Here is a 19,652-nt window from a genome sequence, read left to right as displayed (position 1 = left end):
CTTGAGCGAAAATTATTTGAATTTTTTAGCTTTGAATCGAATTCGAATATCACATATATTTCGAGCTCGAACATATTATTTGGTTCAATTTGGTTCTTTTTCACCTCTTGTTGGTGCAATCGACCCTTGGTCAAGGTTGACCAAGTTAATCAAGCTTGAGTTGACTCGAGTTGGGATTTCGATGTTTGATCAATATGTTAGTTAGTCGAGACGTCAAGTAAGTCAAGTTTGACCAGATACTTGACGATCGATCAATATGCTAAGTTAGTTGAGCGAAATGTAAAGTAGATAAAGGTTGACTAGATACTTGACAAGATATGAAAAATCTAAGTGAGTCATGGTAGACCAGACGCTTGGTAATCAGAAATCCAACCGGTAGTTGATAAGAAAAAGTTTAAGTCACTATTGACCAAACACTTGAGAGTCGAAAGTCCAACATGGAGTTGACACGAGACGAAAAGTCCAAGTGGGGCCACGGTCAACATGTCCCAGAGCAAACACGGAGGAGATAAATCACGGGTGACTAGTAGCCCTTAGAATAGTGATTAACACATGAGGTAGACATTTACCTCAATTATACCGAGATTCAAATCTCAGACCTCAAGTTGGTAGCACCTAAGTGGGTTATAGTTGACTGGACACTTTATGGTCAAAAGTCCAAAAGGGAGTTGGCTTGAGGCGTAAAGTCCCGACATGTTAAGTTGACCAGATACCAGGCAACAATAAAGTCCTGGAAGGTCAAAGTTGATCGATGTTAGGCAACAAGGAAGTTCCGACATAGCAAACTTCTAAAAATCATAACTTTTGAGTCGGATATCAGAACGAGATGATCTAATGTGTGAAATGGAGTTCATTCACAGATCTCTATTTTTTACCCAATATCAATCAACTGATTATGGATATCAGTCGACTAATTTCAATCAGAATCGAACATAAGTAAGTTGATTCGATTGTCCGACTCAACTGATGACATCAATTGACTGATGGTTGATATCAGTTGACTATCAAACTTCAGAAATTGAATAGAAGTGAGTCAAATTCGCTTGATTTGATTCGACTGATGACATTAGTCGAATGATGATTCACATCATTTGTCTGATACCAACCAGAATTGAAATAAAGTGAGACATATTCACTTATTCGATTCAACTAATTTGATCAATCAAATGATTGTTTACATCAATCGAATGATGTTAAAATTAGCAATAAAATTAGATAGATTTCTAAAAGTTAAGAGGTCGTTCAACAATAGGAATAGTGTTGAAGATTATATCAATCGATTGATGGGTAAGATCAGTTAACTGATAGGCAAAAATCAAGCTCAACCTAAAGGATTTAAAAGAGATTTTTTAAGGAGATTTTTTGAGCTGATTCTTGGAGATTCTAAGACAAAGTACTGGTGCATTTTCTGGATCAATGAGATGCATTTCCAAGCAATAAGAAAGCATCCAAAGAAATAAAGTCATTTTCGATTTAATTTATCTTTGTATTCATTTTCTTATTGTGCTCTTGTAAAAATATGCGTTAAGAGGCTTCTCTGTCTCCGTAAGGTATCCGAAAAGAAGTTCATATTTGAGGGAGATCACTAGGAGTAGGCCTTCGGTCACCATATGACATTGGTATTGATTCAAGTTTTCGTTCCACATTCAAACAATGAGCACGAGATCAAGATGAGAAGTGATTGGAGCTATTCACACACTCTAGCGCGTTGGGAAGGTGGCGATGCTGTTGACTAGAAGAAGACTTTATACGAGAGAAGAAGATGATGGGCTAGAGCAGGAAAATGGTTTCAAGTGTTTCCCTCCTCTCTGTGCATAGGGAAAGCAAATCCACAGAACGTTAGGGCAAAAACCAGGGAAGAAGTCCCTAGGGTAAACCCTTCGACGCTCAAATCAGTAGATGACCGAGCGAAAAGTAGAGAAAAACTATAGTAGAAATGAGTGAGCATAGTAAGGAATGATGTGTAATAATTGGTCAAGCTTGTAGAGCGTACCTTGCCAATGGAGAAAACCCCCCTTTATTTACCTCCTCTCATCACCTTCGTAATCATAAGGTGGTAGATAATGTCAGGTGTCAGTATTTGTCAAGTAAAGGAAGACGTACAACCTAGGAGATGTATAGTCACCATTTGAGAAATCTTTCATTACACATGTGCATCTCTTTTGTAACTTAACACCATTAATGAAGCAATTATGCGAATATTTTATTAGCTGATGGAAGATGTAAAATCGCATTCAAAAAATGTTCCATTAAATGCATCTGTTATAATAGACGAATATTCTTTGATGAATAGTTATTACTCTTTGATAGGTTATTGTGATTTTCTGATAATATTGTCCCCTAAAGATATTCCGGTAGGATATTTTGCCGATCAATTATACATTGGCAGAGTACTACATAAGTAGAGTACCCAACATCGTAGGGCTATCCGGCCCTTCGGTCATGTAGCTTTATATTGTGTAATACTAGAGCTTTGACATTGAAGTAATATGGAGCAAAGCACCCTAGGTTCAGTCGATTCTATGACCAACCGGCCATATACTAAGATGCTTGTATGAGGAATGGGGAGTCGAGTCCCAAGAGATTAGATTGGTAATTTTGGCCGATCATCCATATGTTGGTTGGCTCATCCCTAAGATGATAACTTGAGATCCTAAAGTCCGATCGAGTCTATAATGAGAATTGCCCTGTGCATTTATCTTTTGTACATATAGGAGACGAGCATGCTAAACTGTGTAAACCGGACTGGCTTTGTTACTGATCGGATTCATAGTAGGTTGACCATCCTTTAAACTTGATTGACTATTGACTGATCATGCATATAATAGGTGTCTTAGCATAGAAATTGAGCACTAGGTCCCCTGGATCCGACCATCCTTTAGATCGATCATTCTCGTACTGAAGGCCTTAGCGCTAGGAGAGGAGAAAAGTCATGTTGGGAGTGACCCGCTAAGTTTCTACCAACCCTTAAATTTGACCACCACCTCACCTTGACTTTGATTGCCACATCACATTGGGTTCCACCGATAATATCCCGTATCACTAGCCTCCCCTTTAAAACTAGTCGAAAGAGGCTTGTAGCCAATTAACTAGGCCTGAGTTTTATCTTAGTTCGATTGCCTAACTAATTGGTCCAACCGACTAAATGTGCTTCTGATCTGACCATCCAACCATGTTCCTACTTGCACTTTAAATATTGCAATATGCTCTCATCTTGAAAAATGCATGCTAGGCTTTTGATAAGCCTTAACAAGCTAAGTTATGCACCCATGATACGCGGGAATGTATTTTTCAGTGTAATGATGTGGTTGTCTTGTCCAGCATAAATACCCATTTATGGATAAGTGCCACTTGTCCTACTACCTCATTCTTCAGAGCAATAGCTGACGCATGCCTTTTCGTACAGACCAACAACACTCCTTCCCATGCCATCCAAAGGCCACCCATGACTAAACAGTTTTGATCGGTTGGTTAAGATTGGAAAGTAGTTTAGGGCTTCTATTTAAAAACCCTAAGTGCTGAGGCAACCAATCACTTGTGTTTCATCTTCTTTGACCTTCTCTCGGATGATCTCCACCCATAACCTTCTTGTAACCGGTGCTAGTAAGTTTCTCCCTTAATCTTCCTCTATTTTCCTCATACTTCCTCATGGCATAGAAAACATTTGCTCCCTAATATACTTTACTTGGTCTGATTTTGATAATTCTAATCGAGAGGTGCTCCGACTTCAACATGAAATCCCCAAAAACTATAATATTCACATTCCAACTCTCAAAGATCATCCTCATACTCCTCCTCCTGGCTATATTATTTTCTTTAAAAATTAAATCTTAGTCAATTTATGCTTTCCCATCCCTCTTTTCTTTCTAAGATAAGTCATAACTTCCACCTTCTCTTTTAGTAACTTGCCCCAAATGCATTTCACACTATGTGTGGGATGTTCATTTTATTCTACCTATATAGCATTCCCCTGACTTCCCACAATTTATATTATTTTCTTACCCGAAAAAATCATAGTCGGAGGTCTTTTAATTTCAATTTGGCCCCAAGGCAGTGTTCCTTAAGGAACAACTTTCTTCAAATAAAGGATGGCAATCCCATTACTTTTTTATTCAAACACCCAAGTCCATTTCCTAGCCGACTGCATGGCGCGCAATCAACCCTTTTGCCCATTCCAGATATTGGCAACTTTAAACAAGATCCAGCTTTCGTTTCCCACTAAAAGAAGCATAGCGATGTACAATTTAAGGCCCCTAAGTTGCTGAGAGAGGACCTGCTTTATTTGTTCAGACTAAGCCCTGTCTGAGAATCACTTCATTGTTCCTTTGGTAAGCCTTATCAACTTGTCTATTAGGTTATTGTTAACTAAGGTCTTGTTATTTTATGGAGTGGATGCTTTCTATGAAGCTCTGGTTTATGAGCACATTCAACTAGAGGACGAGGAGTTTGCTCGGCATGAGCAGCTACTTTTGGTTGAGCGAGCAAAACAACAGATCGACCCCTACTAGCAAGGCATCCAGTAGCTGGGTGGCCGAATCCAGTGCAACGACTACAATAGAGGAACTGACCTCCGATCCTCTTTCGGCCTCCAAAGATTCTCTATCCGATCCGGAGGCACCACTAAAGAGGAGGCGCAAGAGGCGTCAGCTCATCCCTTTGACCCAAGTTCCTAAAGGGCAAGCATCTCCGATCGGGGTACATTCACCCCATCTCACACCAGTCTGAGAGGAAGTCCCGACCCAATCTTTCAAGTGGACTCTGTCCACTCTGCCCTCTAACAATTCAACTGAGAGATCACTTCTCAGTCGGGTGGCTCTCCAGTGTTCGTCTTGCATTTAGAGTCTACTCTCCCTGTTACCCCTCTTGCTGAGGTGCATCCTGCTGCAACTTCCTCCATGGAGCCGAAACTCCTTTATTAGTTTTCAGCAATCTATAACCTCCCCTCTTCTCAAGCTATATCTTCCCCCACATCTCCTTGACCAGCCTACGGTTGAATATTATTGAGGGGCCAGATAATGGAGGCTTAGGAGCTGGCAAGGAGCAAGTTGGAGGAATACATGCCCGTGGAGATGGTGGACAGGTATTCACACAACGTGACCATGGTAAGTCATAACTTTCCATCTTTCTTTTTATTTTTTTTTGAATACCTCTGATGATGTATGTTCTGTAGAATTAGGGAGTTGGGATGGCTATGACTCAAAAATTGACATCCATGGCTAGGGAAAAGAAGCTTTGAAAGAGTGCCTGTTAGAGGTCGGCTCTATATATGCCCTTGCCGCACAACTCAATCGATTGAGTGAATTAGAGAGTCAACTGATGTGCATAGATTATATATACTTTTATGCATATTTTGACGCACATCTACTTATATTTCATAAGTATAATCTATATTTATTACACTCTATTTTATTATAATATTATATTTCTATTCTTTTTGTTCGAAGATATACTTTTTGCATGTTTTGATTGATAGGACGCTATTTGAAGCGAAAATGAAGTAAAAATACACATGAGAGCAACTCCTGAAGAAATCAAGCTCAGGCTGTATGAAAGCACACGGCTATGTGGCTATCCTGAAGTAAAGCAGGCTCCGATCTTGTTAAATGGCACGGTCATCTCAAGTTTCTAGAGAAGAAGATAGCCTTAGCCGTGTGGATTCACACGACCGTGTGGGTTTCTAGAGGTAAAGCAGACTCTGACAATGTGGAACCACACGACCGTGTGGATTTTCTAGAGTCGGAGTCGACCTTGGTCGTGTGAATCCACACGGCCGTGCCATCGAACCAGACTATGGTCATGTGGTTTCATACAGTAGTACCACCAGACTAGACTATAGCCGTGTGATTTGACACGACTGTGGCAAGGGTCATGATAGGCCCATGCCTAGCTCTATTTGAGGGGTTTTTTCTCCCCTTTTTACTCATATCTTTGGCTTAGGGTTCACCGTCATTCCTTGGGGAAGGGTTCTCCCCCTTGGGGGAACCCTAGAAGCTCCATCCTCATTGATTTTCACCGATCTGCCTACCTCTAGAGAAAGGGAACGCCTCCAAAGATGCTACACTTCAAGGATAAACATTCTCTTCTCTCTCAATCCATGTTTTGAGTTGTAGATGCTATATTTATCATCTCTTAGTTGTATCTCCCTTGTAATGGAGTAAATCTCTAGATCTAGGATGTAGAAAGTAGTTATATTTTGATGTTGATATATGAACTTGTATTTTGATATTTTTATATGCAATGATGTGTTTACTACTTCTTATATATGTTATGCCTTTTATATGTTTGACGAAACGTGTGAATGGTGTAAACATGTAGACGTGAGAGGTTTATCTCTATGTTAAGTTTGCTACTAGACTGAATAATGGGGGATCCTTAGTGACAGAGAATACTCATTCAACCGGACATATTTTGCTCTTAGTAACAGAGGGCATTGATACTTACCCACTTTCTAGAGTCAAAAAATCTTAACATATGTACTAATTCTTGTTAAGACATTCAAATTGAAGTGGATACTCCAGTGCTACCATTAGGAAGTGATTGTGTAATCTAGGAACGTATGACCGAGAGGTCATATTGACAGGGATTCCCTCTTAACCGGACTTTCTAGGTTACCTCTCTACTTAATGACGTTAAAACTTGGGTAGAATCTCCGGTGCAACCTACGCGAGGGTTGTGTTGGGCTTTAGTTAGAATTACTACACGAGTGTAAGCATGAAGTTGGGTAGTTGAACAATGCAGAAGGACATTAATTAGCATCGTAACAAAACCAAAATCCTAACATCTACCATCCATCCCCTTCTAAGATCATCTCTTATTCCTTCTCTCTCTCTTTCTCTTTAATTTTTCTCTCTCTTCCAACCAATCTTACGATTGTCTAGGGAATTCACTGTGTGACATCAACTAGCGCATAATCAACAGCCCCTGTAGGATCGATATTTTTATTACTGATGATGTAGCCTTGTACTTGCGGCTTCCAACACCAACTTCAATAAGCTTAGGTGTCAATAAGGGATTGGGCAGAGTGAGCCAACAAATCAGAGGCTACCCTAAAAATAGCAGAAGATAGGCTGCACTCTAAGACAACCCAAAAGAGTAAAGTGGTGGAGGATCTAGATGGAAAGATTGTTGAAATTCAGAGCCTCTCCACCCAACTGGAAGAACTCAAGGATGCTCATGTATTGGAAATGGCTACTAAAGAAGTTGAATTGTCAGCCAAAACCCAACTAATATCTGAGTAGCAACAAAATTTGAATTCCCAGAAAACCGAGCTATAGTCCCTCCGCACAGAATCAAAGGCCATCTAAACCACCCTAACTGCCTCTAAATCCAAGCCAACAGGACTCTCTTCTGTGCTGATAGCCTCCTGGTCAAAATTAACTGCTTATCAAGCAAGAGAGGACAAATGGTTTGAGGCAAGGAAAGTGGTCCTCCTCCAATCATGAGACTTTAACCTCCCCATCATCACCACCATTAACAAAGCATTCCTTGTTGGGGCCAAGGGAGTCATCACGCAGCTTTAAGAGGGGGCTACCTAACATCTAAACCTCCACCTCACTTCTTGGACCGATAGCGGCTAGTAAAGGAATGTCCGCCTGGTCTCTTCCATAAGCTTTTGTAATATGTTTCCCATGTCAACCCCAGTCATGGGCAAGAAAAACTTCTCCTTGTAACTTTCTATGTATGTAATTAGATGTTATCTACTTATTAGCATACACTTGATTGTGTAACGATGTTATCTTCCTCAAGTGTTTGTGAGTATTCCACATGCTAAAGTGGAAGTGTGCTAGTTTTACCTCATACATTGATTGACTCAGAAGTTTGGGAACTTAACCATTTGGGTAACACGACATCAAGGGTTCGACCAGATCTTGAGCCACTTGGATGTATAATAAAGATTGCTTAAGTAAGGTCATAACCTTCAGGGATCGTCCAAAGTTAAATTCATCCGACATTAAAACCAACCATTTTAAATAATCTCAACACTAAAAAGGTTCGATCGGCCCTTACGTCAATCGAATATATAATAATAGTGCCTTCAAAGCCGAGCGGGACGAGGTCCTAAAACTCGGCCGGAATTAAAGCCAACTAGCCTTTAAATGACTTGTTCACCAAAGAAATGTAAAAATTCACCTTGATGAATGCACTAGTGATTGGGAATAATTATTTGTTTATCACATCTATTATAAATGTATGTCTACTATCAGTGACGCATATCTAAGAACCTCATTCTTATGACTTGACCACCAATGCACCCTTTTCCATACCTATAATGGTTTAGATTCCTTATGATCCAACGACCATGCTAATTAGCTCACTTTTTTATCACCCTGATCCAACGGTCCCTTTTAAAGGAGGACTAAAAGGGTTGCCTTTAAACCCTAGTTCCCTTTCTTCTCGCTTCCTTCTAACCCTCTGCTTTCACATGTTCCAGCAAGCTCTCTTCCCCTTTGCTTTTCTTTGCTCCTTCCCCTTGAATCCAGCCATGAATGTTCCAGGTGTGTGGCGCACCTTTTTTACTTATAGCTTCAATGAGGTAGATTTAGACGACCTCTGATTTACTTATAACGTCCCCCACTCCATGCATATAATCATACCTACCAACCAAGATCATCCTCATCTTCCCCCTACTGGTCATACGATCATTTTCAAGGAGCAAGTTTTGGTCGGCCTACACTTTCCTATCCCATCCTTTTTTGTTGAGGTGAGCCAGTATTTTCACATTCCTCTCCACCAATTAGTGCAAGTATCCCATGGTAGTTTTGATGTGATCAATCAAGTTAAGTTAGGTCATGTTTGTCTTTGGTGTCTTGTGTCTAAGTGCGCAAGAAGTTAAGAGCATAAGGAGTCAAGCGAAAGACGCAGCTAGAAAAAAGGATAACACTGGAAAAGAGTCAATGGGCTCAGTACATCCGAGGGATGAGGTACTGCGAAAAAGTATACCGGTGGATGAGAAGGGCGTGCATAACGTTGGAGGGATGAGAAGCTAGGGAGGAAGCCTGCTCGAGGAGAAGGTCAGAGTTGGGTTCAGGTGAGCTCAACTCTGAATAACCAGAGCATCACCCACATAAAGAAGATCAGCTAAGAAGCTAATCTGCCTTAGGGAAGGCACCTTAATGGCTTGGAAGATGCCTTCCATGAACAGCGTCGAAGGCGTCTTGTAGCTTGTTGTTGGCACCTTCAGATGACCGTTGGTCGAAGATAAAGTTTTATCTTCAGTGATAAAACTTGTCTTATGGAAGGCTCCTTGGAACTACATGAAGGCGCTTTCAAGCAACAGATAAGATTTTCTAAAAGTTATCAAAAGGCCCCCGGAGCTAGGAATTCTATAATAACTTCTGTATTAACTTTTCTAGTCATTTCTGAGCTGTCAACATGTGTAAAAGGCTTCTCTACCTTTAATGAAGGAGTTCTTTAGTGAGCCTTTCAATGCCTTGGATTAATAATCACCTAGGTTGGAATCAAGTAAAATTATATCCTTTTACCTACTCTTTTAAGTTGTTATTTCTTTTATGTTAATTATTTTTACTTAATTAAATTATGCATCATTGCAAAGCAAAAGCAAGAGATTTTTTTTCTAACTCTCATCGTAGGCTATTCTCCCCCCTATAGCTAGCTATATAAGGACTAACAAGTGGTATTAGAGCCCAACTGCTTCAAAAGGACTAACCGCCAATCAAAGCAAACAAGATGATGGTCGGACTAAGTATCTACCCATTGAAATTCGAGGAGAAATTTGTGACTTGGACAAAAAAAAATGGAGGTATTCTTCAAAATAGATTTTGATTTACTTTTAATAATAAAATATGATTTTGTAGCACCTAAGGATCTGTAAAGAGCCGACAAAGAAGAAATCAGTGAGTAATGAAGGAGCAAGCTGACTTCGTAACCAATAGTAAGGCAGAATTTCATCTAATAAATGTCTTACCACCACAAGAAGTCAACTGGTCTAAGCCTATGAGTCAGCCAAAGAGCTCAAGGAAAAATTCCTAGAATTGCATGAAAGGACCTCGGAGGCAAAACTCACAAGACGGGACCTGCTCCGAAACCAAATAAACAACCTCTAGATGGAAGAAGGTGAAACATTCATACATCTATACTCGAGGATCAATGAACTCATCACTAGAATCATGAATCTCGAAGAAAAGGTAACAAATTAAGATTCATTAAGGTATGCTTTAAATGCATTTCCTAGGACACTTGAGTAGACATCTATAATCAACTCATTTTACATCTCTAAGGACCTTGAAGTTTGTTCATTAGAAAATCTATTTCCCACTTTTGAACTTCACAAATCAAGATGTGTAGGCTTACGAAACAAAGAAGAAAAGATATCCCATAACCTAGCATTAAAGGATAACCAAAAAGGTGAACTAGATTCAGACACGTCACTTGACAAAGATGAAGCTGAATTTATGGTAAGAAAATTCAGTAAATTTTGTTAAGTCTAACAAGTTTAACAAGTCGTAGGCCAAGCAAACTTCACGAAGCAAACAAAAGGTATGATGTTATAATTGCTAAGAAGAAGGACACCTCAAAGACAACTATCCAAAATTGAAGGATAAGGGCAAGGACAAAAGACCGACTCCAAAAAGGCACAAAAGCCTTAAGGCAATATGGGATGAAACATCATCATTAAAGTAGGAGATTGAAGCCTATGCCGAACTTACGCTGATGTCAAGTCACCAAAAAGATGATGAAGTAAGTTCATCCAAAATGAGTATCGAGAGTACCGATGAAGGGAAAGCAACGTCAGAGGGAAGCAACAATATACGGGGAGCATCACATAATAAGATTGACAAGATAAGTCAGGTATGATCTCTACATTTTGACAAGTTATACAAGTTTATTAAGATGTTGTCTAAGAATTCATGTCAATTAGAAATTGAAAATAAAAAATTATTAAAGGAAAACCTATAATTAAAAGGAACTTTAGCAAAATCTTGTCGAATAGAAGATTTTGACAAGTTGAAAATTGAAAATGAAAAATTAAAAGAATAAATAAAACTAATGAAAAAGAATGATGCATGCTTAAGTTCAAGCTCTTTTAATTTTAGAAGATATGGCAGTCTTAATTGGCATTTTAGATACTATAAGGGTCAACTTATAAAAGTAATAGAAAATTAATTCTCAGAAAATATCTGATTAATCCAATAGGTTAAGAACCTATATTGATTTTCAAAATCATTCTTAGGTTAAATTTTCATTCATGTTCTAATTTTTATTTACTCTAATATTTTCATTGCATGCTTAAAATTGTCTAACTTTTTCAAGTAAATTTTTATGATTACTTTCTTTTCAAAATTAATTAAATCTTAATTTTTTTTCATGAAAAATGATTTTATTACTTATATGTAGGAAAATTTTTAAAATTTTTCACTGATATATTATTTTTTATGAATTTTTTAACAAAATATTAATTTTTAATATAAAAAATTTTATTTTTCAATAGATATACTCTCTATTTTACATACTGAGAAAAAGTTACAAGAATTTTAGAACTCAAAATTTATTTATTAATCAAATTTTCTTACAAATACATATATCTGAATAGAATAATTTCTTACTACTTGTATTAGTTTTGTTTATTCATGAAAATTTCATCACTGTGTTAGATAAATGTGTCTAACTGTGATAAAATTTTTAAGAAAATTTAAACAATTAAAAATTATTTTAAAATTATTTTTTTCAAAAAACTAGGTGTTTAGTAGAAAATTTCAAAATTTTTAAAGTATTGGTCACTATATATGTATCCCTTAGAATTTTTATCAAATCTATTTTTGATATTTAACCCCTATTTTAAAGTGATCAAAGGGGAGAAATAGGTATAAGTTAAGAGGGAGTTAGGATATTTTTGGAATTTAGAATTTTTTATCCTTTGTACATATTTTTGCAAAATTCTTTAATTCATTATACTGTAATTTTTTGTTATAATTGCAATCTACTTTACTTAATTATGTTATTACATTTTGGTTTTAATCCTAACTTTAACTTGGATTGATGCACATCAAAAAGGAAGAGATTGTAAGTGCCCCGTGGTATTTTTGATGTAGTCAACCAAGTTAAGTTAGGTCATGTTTATCTTTGATGCCTTGTGTTTAGTGTGTAGGAACTTAGGAGCACAAGAAGTTGAGTGGAAGATGCAACTAGAGAGAAGGATGACACGGGAAAGAAGCTGATGGTCTTGGTGCATCCAAGGGACGAGGTTCTACGGAAGAGTATACCGGTGGATGAGAAGGGCGTGTGAGACGTTCGAGGGACGAGAAGCCGAGGAAGAAGCCTGCTTGAGGAGTAGGTCGGAGTTGGGTTCGGGTGAGCTTAACTTCAAATAACCGGAGCATCGCCTATGCGAAGAAGATTAGCTAAGGAGCTAATTTGCCTTAGGGAAGGCGCCCTCAATGGCTTAGAAGGCACCTTCCATAAATAGTGTCGAAGGTGCCTTCTAGTCTGTTGGAGGTGTTGGTGCAATATTCCCCAGGTCAAGGTTGACCATGTTGACTGAGCTTGAATTGAGTCAAGCTCGAGTCTTGATGTTGTGGTTTCGATGTTTGACAATACATGTAGACAACACATGGAGATTGCAGGTGCGATTGTTCATGTGGGGAGATTGTGAAGAAGAGTCAAGTAGGTCAAGAGTGACTGGATACTTGACTGGGAAGTCCTGGTGAGTGAAGCCAGGCAGATTGGAAATCTTGGTGAATGAAGTCAGGTGAAAGATCTAGTGAGTGAAGCTAGGCAAAAGGAAATCCTGGTGAGTGAAGCCAGGTGAAAGACCTAGTGAGTGAAGCTAGGCAGAAGGAAATCCTGGCGAGTGAAGCCAGGTGAAAGACCTAGTGAGTGAAGCTAGGCAGAAGGAAGTCCTGATGAGTGAAGCCAGGCACGAGGAAATCCAGATGGATCAAGGACGATCGGATATCTGGTATTGGAAAGACCAAGTAGGTCAAAGGGATTGACCGGATACTTGACATGAGGAAGAAAAGTCCAAGTGGGTCAAAAGGATTGACTGGACACTTGGTGAGGGTGTCCTAGCAGGTGAAGGGTGACCGGATGCTAGGCACGATGAACCAACAGGTCATGGTTGACTAGATGTTGGTTTAGGAGGCTTTAGACTTAATTTTAGGGAGAAATCATGAGCTGGATCGATTAGCCGATCGATTGGACGAGTCTTCGCGACAAGCCTCCTCCCAATCGATCAGTGGATCGATTGGGACAAGTGCGTGATCGCACAGAACAGCGCTGGATCGATCGGTGGATCGATCCAGAGCCCCTAATCGATCAATGGATCGATTGGGAAGTGTGATTCTACGCAAGAAGCCCTGGATCGATCAGCTGATCGATCCAGGCCATTCCTAAGAGCACAGAGGCGCTCTGGATCGATCCGCCGATCGATCCAAAGCCTCCCCAATCGATTGGGGGCAATCCAATCAATTGGGATCCGACCGTTGGTGTCATATTTAGCTGCTGGCGAGCTGTTCTCTCGGCAGAACTTTCACGGCTTCTTCTCCAGTAAGCACAGATCTTCACAGAGCTTCTCCACAGAGTTCTCACCGCCAGTTCTTGAAGTTCTTGGAGGTTCTTCCAAGTCAAGAGGCGGATCTACAATGAGAAGAAGAAATCTAGGGTTAGGGTTTTCTTGTGCAAACTTGTAAGCTTTTGCTTGTATTTTGTTCCCTTTCCCTTTATTCTTGTAGTGTGAACTTGTAGGGCTTCTCCACCTTTGGTAGTTACCATAAAGGAGTGTTTTCATAGTGGAGAGTGCGTGAGTGTGTGGATCCTTGGATTAATCACCTCTTGTGAGGTGGATACCAAGTAAATCCTCTTGTTAGCGTTGTGTATTTTGTTTCTTTGTATTTTCCGCTGCATATCATTGAAGAAACAATCAACGAGGAGCACGACGAGCGCACCGAGCTATTCACCCCCCCCCCCCCTCTAGTTACATAATCGGTCCTAACAGGAGGTGCCTTCAAATGACCGTTGGCTGAAAATAAAGTTTTATCTTATTCGATACAACTTTTCTTATGGAAGGTGCCTTGGACATACCTAAAGACACCTTCGAGCAGTCGATAAGATTTTCCATGAGTTATAAAAAGACCCTTAGACCTATAAATTCTACAACAACTTCTGTATTAACTTTCTTAGTCATTTTTGAGCTGTCAACATGTGTAAAAGGCTTCCCCGCCTTCAATAAAGGAGTTCTTTAGTGAGCTTTTCAATGCCTTGGATTAACAACTACTTAGGTTGTAACCGAGTAAAACTCTTACCTTTTACCTACTCTTTTAAGTTGTTATTTCTTCTATGTGCATCATTGCTAAGCAAAAGCAAGAGATTTTTTTTTCTAACTCTGATCACAAGCCATTCACCCGCTCTAGCCAGCCACAACAGGATCAACAATTAATCCCCGACTCCATTCGCCTTTTGTGTGACATTATTATTATGTTTCGTTTATTTTGGGTTCCTCTAACCCCTCGAGTATTCCATTATATTATCTACCCTAAATAAATAATCGAAGGCTTGTTTCATTTCTGTGCTCTTCCTAACAATATCCTGTTTGATAAGATTTCTTCTCAAGAGATTGATTGGAGGAGAAAGTACTTTTTTATTCGACTTCTTCTAGCTGAATGCATGGCAGTCGTGCCTTCCTGCTATGCCTACTTTGGGTGACCCCAACAGGGATGCAACCTTCAGTGCGGCCACCAACAAGTTATCATGCTTGCAATTTGTCATTCCCATCTTACTTCAAGAGGGTATGTTGTACATCTTTAGGCTGAGCCCTACCCAAATGGGATTGGAATCCTCTTTTGGTAAGGATCCTCCACTTCCCTTTTCATGTTGAATATAATTGAGACCTCCATTGCTTCTGTTTCGATGAGCACCAAGCAAGCTAAAGCCACACTAAATCGACCAAGGAAAGTAATTTAAGAGGCAAGGGAAACCGAACGGGCAACATCATAGCCTGACCGTCTCCATGCTTCAAGCACAACGCGGGACTTTCCTAACTCAGATGTGCCACTATATTTCAGGCATAAGAGACACCGATCGGACACTCCAGCTTCGTCCAGACCACCAAGGGCTAAGCGAGCCACTGCTAGTGCATCCTAAGCGCCCCCTGCTCAATGAAAGAACTTGCTTATAACCGATCAACCTCCAGCTGGGCCCCTAGTTTTAAGGTTGATCAGTCCTTCTTCTACGCCATCTACATCCACTCGACCACCTTGGCCAGATGAGTCAACTTATAGACTACCAACCCCCACCTGTCCAACACCAACAACTAGCCTTATTCTGTGTGGCTCTTCTTCCTGACCACACTCTCCTCCTGACTCGAATCACCGATTCAACTTCACCTTTGGTTTGCCATCTCAATAGGGGATGGTTTCCACCTCCTCGCCATCTTATGGGGTGGTAAAGTTAAAGGGATCATTAGCCAAAGCCTAGATGAGTGTGAGGCAATGACTAAGGGAATTCTCAGTTCTCAAGCGTGCAGATGAATACGTCCAAAATGCAACTACGGTAATTTTTTAAGTTTACCCCCTTTGGCAAGTAAAGTTTCTCAACACCATCCATTTTCTTTCAGCTTTACACTACAAGTCTAAACCTGAGACACCTAGTGGTGGACTTGGAAAGATATAATAAAATTCTGAGAGAGCATGTGGGAGAATTATAACTCTCCGTGTCCAATCCAAATACTGAGGTGGCCATTCTACAGAAAGAACTAAGTGTCTAAGCTGGCCTACTCTCATATATGGTGTGGACCATGAGAGAGTCTCAACAACTTGTGACTTCTCAACAAGGGGATAGAAGGAAATTAGAAATTCTACTAAGCACTAGTGAATCCAAACTCCAAGAAGAAACTACAGTAAAAAACCAAAGTAATGGTAGACCTATCACACAAAACCACCTTGCTAGAAGAACTGATTTCTCATGCCTCAAGATCAGCTGAGCAAACTAGAGCATTATCGACTAAGGACCTGTTGATCCTGGAGCAGCAGCAGAACTTGGATACACAAGAGGCCAAGCTGAATTAATGTAGGCCGAATTAGAGTCCACTAAGTCCGAACTGAGAGCTTATAAGGTTGGAGAAGATGAATGTTTTGAGATTAGGTGGAAAGTCTATCTCGAGTCTAGTGAATTCGGCCAGAAATTTACCACACGCACCATAAGGATGCTCACTCTTGGAGAGGAAGGGGCGGTCCAACAATTACGTGAGGGTGTTGATTTATCTGCAGAGCCACCCAAATGATTTATAAGTCGCCAACGACTTCTGAAAGAGCTCCCAAAATACCTCTTAGGTAAATTTGATTAACTGTATAACATGCTTACCCATGTGCCTTGTAATTACTATGAGGAAATGGAACTTAAACGCAAAATATGTATTGACTATTCATTTTTAAACCATACCTATCTTGTGTATTTTCATAATTTGTTGCTACATCCTTTGTAAGAAGAAATATGTGTGAACGCTCTCCCATAAAAAAGGTCCAATAACTTGGAGATCCAAAGGTTAGGTGTGTAAGCGTTCTTAATCATAATGAGGCTAGGCCGAATAATAGGCTAGACGGGATAATTACGCCAAGCGAAATAATTAGGTCGGGAGCAATAATAAGATTAGGTGGAAAAATTGTTCTGAATGGAGCAGGAGTTCGATGTTTAGATGCATGGACCAATCTGCCCATAATTTAATTAGCTGACATAATTAAGCTAAATGAAATAATTTTTTTTGTTGGCCAATCCAAACGATCCAATTGAACCGAGCGAGAAATTAGGTCATATGGAATATTAATAAGATATATGCGAGAGCAAGCTGGCTCATAATCCGATCAGACGGCTCGGGAGTTTGCAACATATAGTCTCGAGAGCATGCTTGCTCATAACTCAATCGGATGGATGGGAGTATGGGACATGGCGCGAGAACATACTCGCTTATAACTCGATCGAATGCAGAGGACTATAGGACATGGCGCGAATGCATTCTCACATATAACTCGACCGGATGCACAAGAGCCTGGGACATGGCGTGAGAGCGTGCTCACTTATAACTCGGCCTATGTGGCTCAGGAGTCTGGGACATGGCGCGAGAGCATGCTTACTTATAACCCGACCAGATGCACGGGAGTCTGGGACATGGCACGAGAGCATGCTCCCTTATAACTCGGTTGGATGCACGGGAGTCTAGGACATGGTGCGAGAGCATGCTCGCTTATAACCTGGTCAGATGCACGGGAGTCAGGGACATGAAGCGAGAGCATGCTCGCTTATAACCTGGATAGATGCACATTATTATATGACATAGCGTAAGAGTATGTTTGCTTATAACTCGGCCGAATGTATGGGAGTCTGGTATATGGCGCGAGAGCATGCTCACTTATAATCTAGCTAGAGGAATAGGAGTCTGGGATATGGTGCAAGAGCATGCTCGCCTATAACTCGGTCGGAGGCTCGGGAGTCTAGGACATTGTATGAGAGCATTCTCGCTTATAACCCAATTTGAGCGACTTGAGAATCTGGGACATGACATGAGAGCATGCTCACTTATAATCTAGCTTGAGTGGCTCGAGAGTCTCAGACATGGCATGAGAGCATGCTTACTTATAACACAACCTGAGTGACTTGAGAGTCTAGGACATGGCGCAAGAGCATGCTCTCTTATAACCCAGTCGGAGGCTCGAGAGTCTAGGATATGGCGTGAGAGCATGTTCACTTATAATCTAGCCAGAGGCTCAAGCTCAGGAGTCAAGCTTAAGAGTATGATCTGACCGATCAAGGTCACAAATTTAACCTAAAAAATGTTAGTTTTCTGCAAAACAGAATTAGAGAAATAGGCAAATAGAATAAAATATAACTTTGAAAGTCTCCAGACTGTCCATTTCTGACTTTTAGATTTTATAGAAATCCTAGGTCAAATCGGCGTCTACCGTTCCCTCTTCGGAAAACACGTCCTCACCTACTCTCAGGAGAAATTACCTTTTGTCAGACTGGTCCTCCAGACCGTCTAGACTTTTGCTCAGCGTCCGAAACTTTAGGACTTCATGCTGAACGTCTGCCCCATGACCCGTCCAGACTTTCACCTGGTCTGCGACCCCTAGTATTTTCACCTAAACTCCTCGACTCTAAGATTTCACCCAAAGTCCTCGACCCATCAAGACTTCACCCACTCCCCCAAACTAAGACTTCGTTACCTAATCGCGGCTAGGACTTTCCATAACCTAGGATTACCACCCCAGAACCTAGGGTTACCTCCCTCTAGGGTTTTCTACCTACCTAGAATCACTAGGACTTTTACCTAAGAACACTTAGGACTTTCCTGCAAGCTCATTCACACTTGTTAGACAACAAGTAACCTTAAATTTGAACCCTTTGACATTATCAAAATATAGGTTTGATCATCTGGTGCTCCCTACACCAACAGCGCTGGCTTCAGTCTTAATAATCTCAACATAACACTTGTGTGCTATTAGTTAGTTTCCCCTAACTTCCCCCCACCTAGTCATCCATGGAAAATTTTATTTTTTCGTAGAAGGTTGAAACGACTGTCCGAAATTCATTTAAGGTTGGCCGACCCAAAATGACATTGTATGCTGAGGGCGTGTCCTCATATGGGGTTCCTCCTCTAAAGATATGGCCAGCTTAATGTAGCCGGGGGACTACACTTCATTGCTTGTGAACCCATATGGGAGTCGTCATGGGCTAGAGCTCACTTGGCTCTATTTGCAGCTGCTCAAATGCTTTCTTGAAGATGATGTTGACAGAACTGTCTGTATCAACAATGGTGCGATGTATGTTATAATTAGCTATGGTAGCTTAACAATCAAGGTATCATTGTGGGGTACTTCTATCTCTTCTAAATCTTTGGGTTTGAAACTAATCTCAAGCCCTTGTGCTTGCTCTTGGTTACACCCAACCATTTGGATCTCCAGTCAATAAGCGTGTGACTTCCTCGCCCAATTGGAGTCTCCGTTGGTTGGACCTCCAACGATCATACCGATATCCCCCTAGAGGTATTATTACAGTTTTTCTCTTGTCACGTCAGGGGATGATCCTACTAAACTCGAGTGAGGGCTCGAGCCTGGTTCTCTTGTTGCTGGGGCGTCCTTTGACGCCGCTCATCACCTTGATGTTCTCTTCAAGGTGGTCCATCTGGTCTCCGATAATGATGAGGGTTGGGAGATAGTGACTGATAAACCTGTATTTTTGTCATGAAATGGGTATCAAATAAAATACCAAACTCCTTTCTACACTAGTACAGTATAGGGAATGGCCCGAATCGTCTCTCATAAGGAATGTAATGATAATGAAATATTAGGATCAATTTATTAGTTTGGGGGTTTGATTTTTAACAGCAAATAGAAAAGATGAATAATGAAAGACAACCTATTTAACCTAACCTATGATTTCAACTAACCAAAGAAGCACAAAGCATGTAATGGAACTTAAGCATTGACAAAATCTAACTACTACATGCATAAGAGAGAAAATAAAGGAAACTATACTACACATGCAATCAAATCAAGAAATTGGAAAGAAATAAAGCATCCAAACTATCCAAACTATAGATCTGAGGTAGAGAACCCAAAATAACAGCTAACTCAATCAAGAACATGTAACAAACAAACAAACACCTAACCAATCAAGCAACAATCATTCGGATTACCCATGGAATT

The sequence above is a fragment of the Zingiber officinale genome, chromosome 5B, assembly GCF_018446385.1.
Source record: "Zingiber officinale cultivar Zhangliang chromosome 5B, Zo_v1.1, whole genome shotgun sequence".
NCBI lineage: Eukaryota > Viridiplantae > Streptophyta > Magnoliopsida > Zingiberales > Zingiberaceae > Zingiber > Zingiber officinale.
The sequence above is the reverse complement of the archived record's forward strand: the minus strand, read 5'-3'. Positions refer to the sequence as shown.